General features: G+C 46.6%; 1 protein-coding gene across 2 annotated transcripts in view; it reads left to right on the top strand.

Moving 5' to 3' along the window:
- Positions 1 to 11781: 11781 nt before the first annotated feature.
- The window catches only part of katnal1 (katanin p60 subunit A-like 1), a 35173-nt gene continuing 32055 nt past the window's right edge, over positions 11782 to 14899 (top strand). Inside the window, exons 1-2 of one of the 2 annotated variants that reach the window (XM_085999300.1) lie at positions 11782 to 11907; positions 12816 to 12872. The gene's annotated coding sequence lies outside the window, so the exon portion shown is untranslated. The remainder of the gene's footprint in view (positions 11908 to 12815; positions 12873 to 14899) is intronic. The other variant, XM_085999301.1, reaches the window with a different exon arrangement.

Raw genomic sequence — 14899 nt, 5'->3', positions numbered from 1 at the left:
CAGACCTCTTATTTAGAAAACCGTTGAGCTGGTCTGCACCTGGAAGAACAGCTGCTTTTTCTTTCCAATGTCATGTAAAACCAGTTCCCTTGCTGTTCAATAGGATTATATTCCCCCTAGTGGCACAACATTCTACTGTCGCCTTGTGAGGCTGGATAAATCAGTCTCTTGCGCTTACTGCTAAAAAAAGTGACAGAAGTTAAGAGATGCCGTGATAAGAAAAAAGTGTCAAAGTTCTGACTGCTAAAGCATGAAGGAAAGCTTTATTTGTTGTAATTATTACTGCTATCGATCTTATTAAGTGATATATTCACCAACAGTTTGGTGTCAGTAATTGTGCTCCTATCCTCTAAGGGTAGAAATCCCAATGAGTACAAGCGTGCTGTGCACCTATGCGGAATAGACGTTTGGGGACTGGGAGTTTGAGCCGACATTTGTTTTGCCGGATCTCCACTGGAATCATGCTGCACATAAATTTCTGTCTGGTCTTGCTCACCAGCATAAACTACTCTTGCACAAAATGTATGAGAATGTAATATCAATAAGAAATTTGATGTTGCTTCACAAACACCTTTCCATTTTACAAAATGTACACCAGGCTCATCTAGAAGACACATTCAGCTAACTGCCAAAGCCGACCATGGGACCAACAATGCAGTGGTCGAATATCCCTTCACATATATTGTCCTCTGCACTATCTCAACTACCATGCATGTACATCCTCTAATTTGCTGATTCTTATTCTGCACTATCAGAAATAAAGGGGGTAATTTAAACCTAACCCGCCCAGTGGGAAACTGACGGGATTGGATCGGCCGCCAAATTTGTACCCCACCTGATTTTATTTCCCATTAAAGTCAATGAAAAGTTAAACCAGGCAGGGTATAAAATGGGCGGATGATCCAATCCCGTCACTTTCCCGTCGAGTTGGTTAGGTTAAAATTAGCCCCAAATTGTCTGGACAAAGTGGTAATAAATAAGCCAATGTAATAGCCTGAAGATGTGAAGTGTATGTGCCTAGTGTTTTTTACCCCAGTGCTTCTCCTCAATGACAATATACGATGTGTGTCTTCTTAAAAGTATTATACAGCTCCTCCTAGGTAGGTATAAGTGAAGTGGCTAGCTGCTGAGTGTCCATGGGTACCTCTTGGAATCAAGGCGGCCCTGTACCTCCTTGTGCTGGCTGTTGAAATGGCCCCGCAACTGTTTCTCCCATGTCTGCTACTGCGGTGACTGCCTGGTGCTGCCTGCCTTTTGGTACATGAAAATGAAAAATTTGAAAGGGTATGGGGAAAGAGCAGGCGAATGCAACTAAGGCCATGATATAAACCCCAACCCCCATGACGGGCAGGAGAGGGTCAGTGATAAATATGGCGACCCTAACTTGCAACGCACGTTCCTGCTGCCTTTTTTACAGCGGTGGATATCGGGGGCTCCGAGTGTCCCACTGTAGAGAATCAGCACACTTAACTAACATATTTAAATCGGGTTCCCACAGCGCAATTGGAAGCATGATTTAATGTTTACTGTTGCTCTATATGTTTCCCAGGGGTCAGGAAACTCGCCGTGAAAGGGAAGCGGGAGCTGCCGGCTCCACACGTACTCCTTGTGGGCCAGGAGAAGCAGGAGTGCTACCCCAGACCCCTCAAGCAAACTCTCGGCCTCACTCCTCCTGATCGCGCGCCTCTCCCCGCGGCCTCAATTGCAAGCCTCTCCCCCTAGCCCCAACCGCGGGTCTCTTCCCCCAACGTCAATCGTGGGCCTCTCCCCCTAACCCCCATTGTGGGCGTCTTCCCCCAACTCCCATCGCAGGCCTCGCCCCCCACCCCGATGGCGGGCATCTCACCAGTTCCGATCGTGGGCCTCTCCCCCCTCCCGATCGCGGGCCTCTCACCCCTCCCGATCGTGGGCCTCTTCCCCCTCCCGATCGCGGGCCTCTCCCCCCTCCCGATCGCAGGCCTCTCCCCCCTCCTGATCGCCGGCCTCTTCCCCCTCCCGATCGTGGGCCTCTTCCCGCTCCCGATCGTGGGCCTCTCCCTGCTCCCGATCGCCGGCCTCTTCCCCCTCCCGATCGTGGGCCTCTCCCTGCTCCCGATCGCAGGCCTCTCCCTGCTCCCGATCACCAGCCTCTCCCCCCTCCCGATCGCGGGCCTCTCCCCCCTCCCGATCGCCGGCCTCCACCCCGCCCCCCACCGATCACAGCATATTGCCCCCGCCCCCCCAATCGTGGGCCCCTCCCCTCTCCCGATTGCAGGCCTCTCCCAATCGCAGGCCTCTCCCCCCTCCCCCCACAGCCTATTGCCCCCATCCCCACCGCCCCCCACCTGAATCGTGGGCCTTTCCCTGCTCCCGATCATGGGCCTCTAACCTCTCCCGATCGCAGGCCTTTCCCTGCTCCCGATCATGGGCCTCTAACCTCTCCCGATCGCAGGCCTTTCCCTGCTCCCGATCATGGGCCTCTAACCTCTCCCGATCGCAGGCCTCTCCCTGCTCCCAATCGTGGGCCTCTCCCCCCTCCTGATCGCAAGCCTCTCCCCGCTCCTGATCACGGCCTCCCCCCCCAATTGTGGGCCTCTGCCCCCTCGCGATCCTGGGCTTCCCCCCAAGCCCCGATCGTGGGCCTCTCCCCCCTCCTGATTATGGGCCGCTCCAATCACTCAATTGCTGGGGACTGTCACCAAGGGTCCCCAGTTACGGCATCCAGCCGCTGGTAATTCCTTCTGGCCACCAGCCAGGCTGTCCACTTGGCCGGCTGCCAGATGGGAAACGGAGCAAAAAAATGTTAATGAGGTCCTGCCATTAAGTTCCGCAGGACCTCCCTGATTTGGCCTTGTTCTTCAGCCATATCCGGCCTCACCCACACCCTCCTTGCTTTCTTGCAAAAATCGGCCTCTAAGTGGCTAGCTCTTTCAGAGAGTCAGCACAGTCATGGTGGGCCGATTGGCCTCCTTCTGTGCTGTAAAATTCTATGTATTGATGTGAGACGCAGGGGTGGATTGATGGCCTGGATGTGGCACCTCCCTGAAAGACAGCAGCCTCGTTTGTACCTACTTCCAGCAGTGCCCCTGCTGCTGGCACTCCCTCAGTGTGTTAAGTGATGTGTTTCAGAGCAGACCTGCGAGCAGCAATGAAGGCAGTGCAATGGCTCTCTCCCGCACGGTGAGGCTGGACCAGTGAGCCTGCTGTAGATTTGAGCTCCAGGCCTCTATAACAGCAATGGGAGCATTCATAAAAGAAATCTCCATTGTGTGGATAACCTCTGTCACTGGGGGTTTCACTGCAAATGCTTGAGTTGCCACGCACTTTGTGGTTGGCTGCAATTCCAATAAGTTTGACCACACAGATGTAAGCAGTGGATGCATCCACTGTCCCCATCAGACAAACCTTGTGATACACAGTATCAACTGACTCTGAAAACGATCACGCTGATACAGCAATCTTCTTTTACACACCGGCCCGTGAGTCTGACTCACGGTGCTCTGCAACTATGGAAAGATGTGAATTGGCCCTTCGGCCAGCCGACTCCTGCTTCTGCACCGTCAACACATGTTCCTCTTAACTCATGCCCCGTGGTTCACCCAAAATTCCCTTCTCAAACTAATTACCGTATCTAAATACCTGGAATGGATGTATTTGTGCTGGTGTTTGAACAAGTGAAGTGAGTGACATAGGGTGTTAGCTTCTTCCATTTCCATGGGAGATGTGGGAATTGCTTTTGGGATGCCTATAGAAACAGAAATGGAACATACAATAGACTGCTGGCTGTGACACTCCTCAAACATAGCTTATATACATCAATATACAGTGTGTCATGGTAAGTGTATATACTTGAGTGCATGCCTGTATGAGAGTGAATGGGTTAGTGAGTGAGTAGGGGGGCGAATAAATAAGGATGGTACTAGCTCTCAGCCTAGGGGAGGGGGCCTTTGGCTTCAAACTCCCTGTCTACCTATAATGCAAATACAAGCCTGTGACTACCTATGTGATCTTGGTGCTAACTGAATCCACAGGGGCCTCGTTGAAGGCTAGCAAAGGCCAGAAACTCAGGGCCCTTCTTGCTCTCACCTGCATTTGCTCTCTCCTATCATGAGCAATTATTATGAATTGTACTAATCCTACCACCTCCACAAGCCTTGCAGAATTTCTATCCTCAACTTAGTTTCCATGAATTTTATTTTCTGTCTTTGAAAAGTATGTAAACTCTTAGCTTTAAGTCATGCTGAAAGATTCATCGCATGATTTTGTAATAATGGAATTTTGGACTAAGACTTTAATGTACCCAAGCTATATTTTTATTGATATCTTAATTTCTTCAACAAAATATGAATTTTAATAGTTTGGAAAAAAAATCTTTACAAAGTTTGTTCAGCATCCCAACTATAAATGCCAATTCTGTTGGGTAATAGCAAATGTTTTGCAAAATGTAAGAATGATAATTTCAGCAATCATGTATAGCAACAACAACTTGCATTTATATAGCACCTTTAACTTCGTAAAAAATGTCTCAAGGTGCTTCACAGGAGTGTATCAAACAAAATTTGATGACGAGATATTAGGACAGATGACCATAAGCTTGGTTAAAGAGGTAGGTTTTAAGAAACATCTTAAAGGAGGAGCGAGTGGTAGAGAGGTTTAGGGAGAGAATTCCAGAGCTTAGGACCTAGGCAGCTGAAAGCATGGCCGCTAATGGTGGAGCAATTAAAATTGGGTATGCGCATGAGGCCAGAATTAGAGGAGCGCAGATATCTTGGAAGATTGTAGGGCTGGAGGAGATTACAGAGATAGGGAGGGGCGAGGCCATGGAGGGATTTGAAAATAAGGATGAGAATTTTAAAATCGAGGTGTTGCCGGAGTGGGAGTCAATATAGGGGTGATGGGTGAACGGGACTTGGTACAATTTAGGATATGGGCAGAGTTTTGGATGTGCTCAAGTTTATGTAGGGTGGAAGATGGGAGGCCGGCCAGGCGAGCATTGGAATAGTCAAGTCTAGAGGTAACAAAGGCATGGATGAGGGCATCAGCAGCAGGTGAGCTGAGGCAAGGGCGGAGTCAGACGATGTTACGGAGGTGGAAGTAGGTAGTCTTGGTGATGCAGAGGCTATGTGGTCAGAAACTCATCTTGGGGTCAAATATGACACCAAGGTTGCGAACAGCCTGGTTCAGCCTCAGACAGTTGCCAGGGAGAGGGATGGAGTCAGTGGCTAGGGAACGGAGTTTGTGGCAGGGAATGAAAACAATGGCTTCAGTCTTTCCAATATTTAATTGGAGGAATTTTCTACTCATCCAGTACTGGATGTCAGACAAGCAATGTGACAAATCAGAGACTGTGGAGAGGGGTCGAGAGAGGCGGTGGTGAGGTAGAGCTGGGTGTCATCAGCTTACATGTAGAACCTGAAGTTGATTTTTTGGATGATGTCACTGATATCACAGAAATAGGAGGGGGCCAAGGATAGAGTCAGGGGTGGGTTTTTGAGGAGAGAGGTGATGACGGCAGATTTTAAGGGGGGCTGGGACAGTACCTGAGGAGAGGGAACCGTTAACAATATCAGCTAACATGGGGGCCAGGAAGGGAAGTTAGGTGGTCAGCAGTTTGGTGGGAATAGGGTCGAGGGAGCAGGGGGGCATTAGGGGAGATAGGAGAGAAACGAGAGAATTATGCGATTTCAGGGCTAGGGCAGGGGGGAACCTATGGGGAAGTTTGGCCCAGTGGGCTAGGGGAAGGAAGGGAAGTGGCAGAGGCAGCTGAACGGATGGTCTCAATCTTAATGACAAAGAAGTCCTCGCACATGTTGTTGGGTTTGAGGGTGGAGGGGCAGGGGAGAGGGATTTAAGGAGATGGTTTGTGGTAGAGAAGAGAAGCTGGGGTTATCTTTGCATTCCAGGATGATTCTGGAATAGTGATCAGTTTTGGCAGAGGACGGCAGGGCCCAATAATACTTTATATGGTCCACCCAGATCTGGCGATGAATGGCTAAACCAATTGCAATTGTCCACAATAAACTCACGGATGGCAAGGGCCTTGTTCACAAGAGAACGGAGGGAGATGCAGAGAGGGGCAGTGATAGCTGATCCGCTAGCAGAGTCCACAGTGTCAGCATTGGGAGGGGTGAGTGAGACGGAAAGGAGGTTGAAAAGATTAGCCCCCAGTGGGCACGCTGGGCCGGAAAATCAGCGAGAGAGTAGGATGGGGCAGTTGGGGTTGCTGATCATAAGGAGGCAGTGACGAGTGCCTCAATGGGCCCTTCGGAGGATGCCAAGAGAGGCACAGCAGGAAGCTGTAGGTTTATCCAAGAGGGAGTCAAGCCTGGGATGACGGCAGGAGAGTAGGAAGGTCGAGGAGTGCTGAAGGTTTGGGGTAGGGATTTGCAGGGGGGTGCGGGGAGAGTACCCGAGGGGGGAGAAATGAAAGGAGGCGTGACGACAGAAGAGATGGGCCTGAGATTATATGTTGTAAATGATTCAATTGCAGAATATCTAGTCTAGCAAATGAGCATTTATTTCTCTAAATGGATTCTTTTTTAAAACAGAAGGATAAAAAGAGGGGTGACTTGGACGTATTTTAACATATTTCTTAAAGAAGGGAAGTCATAGCCTTTTGACTGTATAATTTTACACTATATTGATATACATGTCTAGTAGTAAGTTACAAGGCAGTAATTTAGTTCGGTTTTTATGATGCTGTAATTGTGAGATCAGAGCTCAAGTTATTTTTAAATGTTAGCAGAATCCTGAAACTGAGCCAAAACCCACTGGCAACTGTTTATTATTCATTATAATATACGTATTCATATAGTTTCCTTTCAAATATTCTATTTTGCTGAGCACAGTAAAGGCAGGAGATGAGGTGAGAGGACAATAAATATGACAGTGACATAGGAGGTGATTTTAAGTCTGCCTACCTGGCAGAAACCAGACGGGTGGGCAGTTAAAATTGCCCAGGTTACTTACCTGCCAGAAAGCTGTCAGGAACTCACCATTCTGAATTTTAACCTACTCTATTGAGCAGATGACAAAGACACCCATTCAAAGCCACTAGGGCCTTCATTACGTATCGAGATCTGACTGCAATTTTATCTGGTGGCCTGATCACGAAAGCCACTGACGTTTTCCCGCAAGATGATGTTGGCGGGAACAGGAGCGGAGGCCAGATGAGGGCTAAACAGGTTCATGTTTTGTACTTTTTTTGGGGGGACAGGAGGAGCAGCAGTCCGTTGCAAAATGGTCGCAGAGGTATATAAATATTATAATCTTTAAATCAGGCACCTACAATGCAGTTGGGTATCTGATTTAAGTTTAACAGCTGCCGGCTGAGTTTCCCAGGCTCGGGAAACTGACAGCGAAAGGAGGCTGTCAATCTGTCCGGCGGCCAGGCAGGAAACGGATGATAAAATGGTAACAAGGTCCTGCCTGTTTATTCAGCAGGACCTCTATGTCCCAGGTATTTTTCTCTCCCGCTCCATCCCCGCCTCCCTGTGAATATCGGGGCCTCTGAGATTTTTAAGTTTTCTCTAAGTTTCCAATATAAATCCTATACATGCATGAAACAGTTTGCTGATCCTCAGCCTTATTCCCAACTGATCCTGTTGCCTCAAGCCTATTCTGGCTTGATATGTGCCTCCTAAAAGTGATGATGATCTAAACAAATGTAGGCACTGGGACAGACGCACTCAGACTGGGCTGGAACGGTGCAAGAGGCGATGAAGCACTGGGACCCCAAACCTTTTTAGTAAAGTATTAAAACTAAGTCAGAAGGTTTTGTGTTCAAGTCCCACTCCAGAGATTTGAGCGCATAAGTCAGGTTAACACTTTAGTGCAGTATTAAGGGAGTACTGATCTGTTGGAGATGCTATCTTTCCAATGAGACGTTAAACTGAGGCCCTGTCTGCCCTCTCAGGTGAAAGGTCGAATGGCACTATTTTGAAGAAGAGCAGGGGAGTTCGTCCCAGTATCCTGTTCAATATCCCTCAACCAACATCACTAAAACAGATTAACTTGCCATTATCACATTGCTGTTTGTGGGACCTTGCTGTTCACAAATTGGCTGCCACGTTTCCCAACATTGCAACAGTAACTACACTTCAAAAGTACTTAATTGGCTATAAGAACATAAGAAATAGCAGTAGGCCATTCAGCCCTTCGAGCCTGCTCCGCCATTCAATGAGATCATGGCTGATCTTCTGCCTCAACTCCATTCACCGGCCCCATCGCCATATCCCTTGATGCCCTTACTAGTCAGAAATCTATCAACTTCTGTTTTGAATATACCCAATGACTGAGCCTCCACAGCCCTCTGGGGTAGAGAATTCCAAAGATTCACCACCCTCTGTGTGAAGAAATGTCTTCTCATCTCAGTCCTGAATGGCCTACCCTTTATCCTGAGGCTATGGCCCCTGGTTCTAGACTCCCCAGCCAAGGGAAACATTCTCCCAGCATCCACCCTATCAAGCCCTGTAATAATTTTGTATGCTTCAATGAAATCCCCTCTCATTCTTCTGAATTCAAGTGAATACAGGCCTAGTTTACTCAATCTGTTCTCATACGACAGGCCCGCCATCCCAGAAATCAATCTCGTGACCTTTCATTGCACTCCCTCTATGGCAAGTATATCCTTCCTTAGGTAAGGAGACCAAAATTGTACACAGTACTCCAGGTGTGGTCTCACCAAGGCCCTATATAATTGGAGTGAGACTTCTTTACTCCTGTACTCAAATCCTCTTGTAATGAAGGCCAGCATACCATTTGCCTTCCCAATGGCTTGCTGCACCTACACATTCACTTTCAGTGACTCGTGTACAAGGACACCCAGGTCCCTTTGAGCATCTGCATTCCCCAATCTTTCACCATTTAGGAAATAATCTGCTTTTCTGTTTTTGCTACCAAAGTGGATAACTTCACATTTATCCACATTATATTCCATCTGCCATGTTCTTGCCCACTCACTGAGCCGGTCGAGACCCCCTAAAGCCTCTTCACATCCTCTTCACAACTGACACTGCCACCTAGCTTTGTACCATCAGCAAATTTGGAAATGTTACATTTAGTCCCCTCATCCAAATCATTGATATAGATTGTGAATAGCTGGGGCCCAAGCACCGATCCTTGCGGTACCCCACTAGTCACAGCCTGCCTTCCTGAAAAAGACCCGTTTATCCCTACTCTTTGTTTTCTGTCTGTTAACCAATTCTCAATCCATGCTAATATATTACCCCCAATTCCATTTGCCCTAATTTTGTTCACCAACCTCTTGTGTGGGGCCTTATTGAAGGCCTTCTGAAAATCCAAATACACCACATCTACCGGTTCCCCTTTGTCTACTCCACTAGTTACATCCTCAAAGAACTCCAATAGGTTTGTCAAACAGGATTTCCCTTTCATAAATCCATGTTGACTCTACCCAATCTTACTATTAGTTTCTAAGTGCCCAGTTATTGCATCCTTTATAATAGATTCCAGCATTTTCCCAACTACTAATGTGAGGCTAACAGGTCTGTAGTTCACTGTTTTCTCTCTCCCTCCTTTCTTAAATAGCGGGGTTACATTTGCTATCCTCCAATCTTCAGGAACCGTTCCAGAATCTATAGAATTTTGGAAGATGACAACCAATGCGTCCACTATCCCAATGGCCACCTCTTTCAAAACCCTAGGATGTAGGTCAACCGGTCCTTGGGATTTATCGACTTTTAGTCCCATTAATTTTGTTAGTAGTTTTTTTTACTAATAATAATTTCTTTAAGTTCCTTATTCTCGCCACACCCTTGGTTTTCTCGTATTTCTGGGAGGTTTTTTGTGTCTTCCTCCATGAAGACAGAAACAAAGTATTTATTTAATTTCTCTGCCAGTTCCTCATTCCCCATTATAAATTCTCCTGTCTCTGACTGTAAAGGACCTACATTTTCCTTCGCAAGTCTTTTCCTTTTCACTTACCTATAGAAGCTTTTACAATCCATTTTTATATTTTTCACTAGTTTGTGCTCATATTCAATTTTCCCTTTCTTTATCAATTTCTTGGTCCCCCTTTGCTGATTTCTAAAAAGATCCCAATCCTCAGGCTGACCGCTTTTTCTGGCAACTTTATAAGCTTCCTCCTTTGACTTAATGCTAGCTTTGATTTCTTTTGTTAGCCATCGTTGGATCACTTTTCCTTTTGGTTTTTTATGCCCTAGAGGAATATATGTTTGTTGCAAATGATGCATTATTTCCTTGAATGTTAGCCATTGTATGTCCATCGTTATACCTTTTAGTGTAGTCTCCCAATCTACCATGGCCAACTTGTCCCTCATACCCTTGCAGTTTCCTGTTTAGATTGAAGACCTTAGTTTCAGATTGGACTACATCACTCTCAAACTTAATGTAAAATTCAATCATATTATGGTCACTTGTCCCTAAAGGCCCCTTTACCACAAGATTATTGATTAGCCCTTTCTCATTACACAGTACCAGATCCAGAATAGCCTGTTCCCTGGTTTGGTTCCTCCACATACTGATCCAGGAAACCATCTCGCATGCATTCCAAGAATTCGTCCTCCACACCATTAGTGGTAATTTGATTTGCCCAGTCAATATGTAGATTAAAGTCCCCCATGATTACTGTATTGCCCTTGTTACATGCCCTTCTAATTTCTTGATTGATACTGTGCCCTACATTACCACTACTGTTTGATGGCCTATACACAACTCCCACCAATGTTATCCGCCCTTTGCTGTTTCTTAGCTCCACCCAAACTGATTCCAGTTCTACATCACGATCTGCCGAGCCAAGATCTTTTATCTCTACCGTAGCGATCTCATCCCTTATTAACACTTTGGCACAACCTGAGATTGTGAAAGGCGCTATATAAATGAAAATTGTTTCTTAAACTAGCATTGGTATATTTTGCTGGCAAATAGAACTTTTAATGAATCTCCTGCAAACATAGTTATATATATATATATATATATATATATATATATATATATATATATATATATATATATATATAGCAGAGTTACAGGAATACAAAGCAACAGAACTTGGGTGAAATGACCAGATACTAAAACTAGCTTGCCAAAATTCTTACACAAAAGCAAAATACTGCGGATACTGGAAATCTGAAATAAAAACAGAAAAAGCCGTACTCAGCAGGTCAGGCAGCATCTGTGGAGAGAGAGACAGAGTTAACATTTCAGGTTCTGATGAAGGGTCATCATCATCATCACAGATGCTGCCTGACCTGCTGAGTATTATAATAGGAACAGGAGTAGGCCATTGAGCCCCTCAAGCCTGTTCTGCCATTCAATTAGATCATGGCTGATCTGTATCTTAACTCCATCTACCCGCCTTGGTTCCGTAACCCTTAATACCCTTGCCTAACGTGTTCAGGACGTTTTATCAATGCATGATATTTTTGAGAAATAAAATTGTGCAGTTTGTCCTGGCATTGTATATAGTCATAGGTCTCCTGCAGATATCTTAAGGGAGGAGAAGCAAGGTCTGTAATGAGAGGAGGGGCCACAGAGTGTATACTGAGAAGAGAAGGTGTTGAAGTTCTGCTTCTAAGAGGAGAAAGCACAAGATCTGAGGGTTGCAAGGGGAACACAAGGCCAACATTTTTTAAACATTGTGTAAACATTACATGAATAGAAAAGGAATGCAGTCTGAGAAACGGTCCCTTACCCAGAATCTATCGCCCAGACCCCAGAAACCTCCCCTTTGAAAGAGTTATAGCCTTAAGTCTTTTATATATTTTCGAAAATTCCGCCCGCGCCTAAATCACATCTCGCCCGCTGATTGGCCCATTGCCTCCCACCGTGTTTGTGACGTGCGGAGAATTCCACAGGTCGCGCCGTGTTAGCTGTCAATGGTAACGCTCGCTGCCGGGGTAACAGAATAACGGACTGGGCGCGGCCGAACACAACACCGCACCGCAGGTAACCATCACCGAGCGCTGCCGCCCTGACGGTGCAGCACGGGTTGTAGCGGGCGGGGAGGCCGGCCGGTGTGAGGTTGTAGCCTGCGGTCAGACCGGCTGGTGCCCAGTCACCAGCGTGGGCTGCCGAGTCGCGCCTCCCGCGCGCGGCCTAGCCGCCGCCTTGCAGGTCGGAAGCGGCTCAGGCGCGAAGGCTTGTGGGGATTGTAGTCCGGTGAGGGGGTGTCCCTGTGCAGAGGACGCGAGTGACGAGACTACAAATCCCATCGTGCGTCGGCTGACTAGCGATATTCTAAAAACTAGTAAATAATTTGTAGTTGCTTACAATCTCTACACAACCAAATTTAGGAATAGATTCCGAAATAATGTCGGGCGAGGTTTGAGGCTTTGGTGTGTCCTTTTGGTTTTTTTAGACGCCAGGAACTGGGCGGTTGTCCCGGGAGATGTGATGCATTAAGAGGCTCACCAGTTTAAAAACATTCTCGGGTTTCAGAAAGCGGGGGAGCACCAAATTATTTGTGAAGCAGAACTGTGATTAACTCCATTATAACATGAGAACAATGTTGATGCTGGGGGGAGGGGGGAAATCTGTGCATTTTCTCTGAAGGGTGGCCAGGCAACCAGATTTCATAATATAAATTCCCTATTCTCATCATATATATGTATGAGAATGGTGAATTCCTCTGCATTTATTCCATTGACTGGGCATTCAGTGAGATCCTTTGTCCCTGAATGCATTTAATTAGTCAGCAATGAAAAGAAAACAGTTCTCCAGCTCAACAGCCCTCAATGTCACAGCGTTTTCCTCCAGATCAGTACAGGTACTTTCTTTGTTTATTTATCTTGTCCTGTTGCATACTTGTGCAATGGAATAATTCATTTTCTTTCCTTTTTAATTTTTGTTTCTAGGCACACTTAATTTCTCATATCAGTGCAATCATCAGGCTTGGGTGAATCAGATCTGATGTAAGCAACTTTTAAATTGTTCTACCATCGACAAATTGATAGCAACATCCAAGCCTTTGTTACCTCTAGACTGGACTATTCCAACGCACTCCTGGCTGGGCCCCCATTTTCTACCCTATGTAAACTTGGGGTCATTCAAAACTCTGCTGCCCATGCCCTAACTCGCACCAAGTCCCGTTCACCCATCACCCCCGTGCCTGCTAACCTACATTGGCTGCCAGTTGAGCACTCCTTAGATTTTAAAATTTTCATCCTTGTTTTCAAATCCGTGGCCTCGGCCCTCTCTATCTCTGTAATCTCCTCCAGCCCTACAACCCTCCAAGATAACTGCGCTCTTGAGCATCCCTGATTTTAATCGCTCCACCATTGCGACCGTGCCTTCAGCTGTCGAGGCCCTAAGGTCTGGAATTCCCTCTCTAAACCTCTCCGCCTCTCTTTCCTCTTTTAAGACGCTCCTTAAAACCTACCTCTTTGGTCATCTGCTCAAAAATCTCCTTATGTGGCTCGGTTTCAGATTTTGTTTGATAACATCCCTGTGAAGCGCCTTGGGACGGTTTGTTGTTGGTAACATACACTTTCACTGGGCAGACATGACAGAACACATACGGTCTTGCCTTGTAGGCTCAAACATTATTGCTGCATTTTTACTTGTGCGGAAGCAGTGAATGCTAAGAGGAGATTTAATCGAGATTTTTAAAATTATGAATGGTTTCTGATAGTGAATAGGGGAACACTATTTTCGTCTTTGAAAGTCAGTTAGCAGGTTAGTGCCATCAGTTTAAAATTATAGAGTTATACAGCGCAGAAAGAGGCCCTTCGGCTCATCGTGTCCACGCCGCCCATCAAGCCCTGTCTATCCTAATCCCATTTTCCAGCACTTGGTCCATAGCCTTGTATGCTATGGCATTTCAAGTGCTCATCTAAATGCTTCTTGAATGTTGAGGGTTCCTGCCTCTACCACCCTTTCAGGCAGTGAGTTCCAGATTCCAACCACCCTCTGGGTGAAAAAGTTTTTCCTCAAATCCTCTCTAAACCCCCTGCCCCTTAACTTGAAACTATGCCCCCTGGTTATTGACCCCTCTACTAAGGGGAAAAGTTCCTTTCTATCTACCCTATCTATGCCCCTCATAATTTTGTGCACCTCAATCAGGTCCCCCCTCAGCCTTCTCTGCTCTAAGGAAAACAACCCCAGCCTGTCCAGTCTACTTCATAGCTGAAGTGCTCCAATCCAGGTAACATCCTGGTGAATCTCCTCTGCACCCTCTCCAATGCAATCACATCCCTCCTATAGTGTGGCGACCAGAACTACACACAGTATTCCAGCTGTGGCCTAACTAGCGTTTTGTACAGCTCCATCATAACCTCCCTGCTCTTGTATTCTATTCCTCGGCTAATGAAGGCAAGTATCCCATATGTCTTTTTAACCACCTTCTCTACCTGTCCTGCTGCCTTCAGGGATCTATGTACATGCACACCAAGGTCCCTCTGATCCTGTGTCCTTCCTAGGGTCCTACCATTCATTGTGTATTCCCTTGCCTTGTTAGTCCTCCCAAAATGCATCACCTCACACTTTTCAGGGTTAAATTCCATTTGCCACTGTTCTGCCCATCTGACAAACCTGTCTATATCGTCCTGTAGTCTGAGGCTTCCCTCCTCGCTATTTACCACTCCACCAATTTTCGTTTCATCTGCGAACTTACTGATCGTACCTCCTACATTCATATCTAAATCATTAATGTACACTACAAACAGCAAAGGACCCAGCACCAATCCCTGTGGTACACCACTGGACACAGGCTTCCAGTCACAAAAACATCCTTCGACCATCACCCTCTGCCTCCTGCCACTAAGCCAATTTTGGATCCAATATGCCAAATTGCCCTGGATCCCATGGGCTCTTCTTGACCAGTCTCCCATGTGGGACTTTGTCAAAAGCCTTTCTGAAGTTCCATGTAGACTACATCAACTGCACTACCCTCATCCACACACCTAGCCACCCCCTCGCAAAATTCAATCAAATTGGTCAG

Source organism: Somniosus microcephalus, chromosome 10 (genome assembly GCF_052327205.1).
Source record: "Somniosus microcephalus isolate GS21.2 chromosome 10, FLI_Smic_1.0, whole genome shotgun sequence".
Lineage (NCBI taxonomy): Eukaryota > Metazoa > Chordata > Chondrichthyes > Squaliformes > Somniosidae > Somniosus > Somniosus microcephalus.
This window is presented reverse-complemented; position numbering and strand designations above follow the sequence as displayed.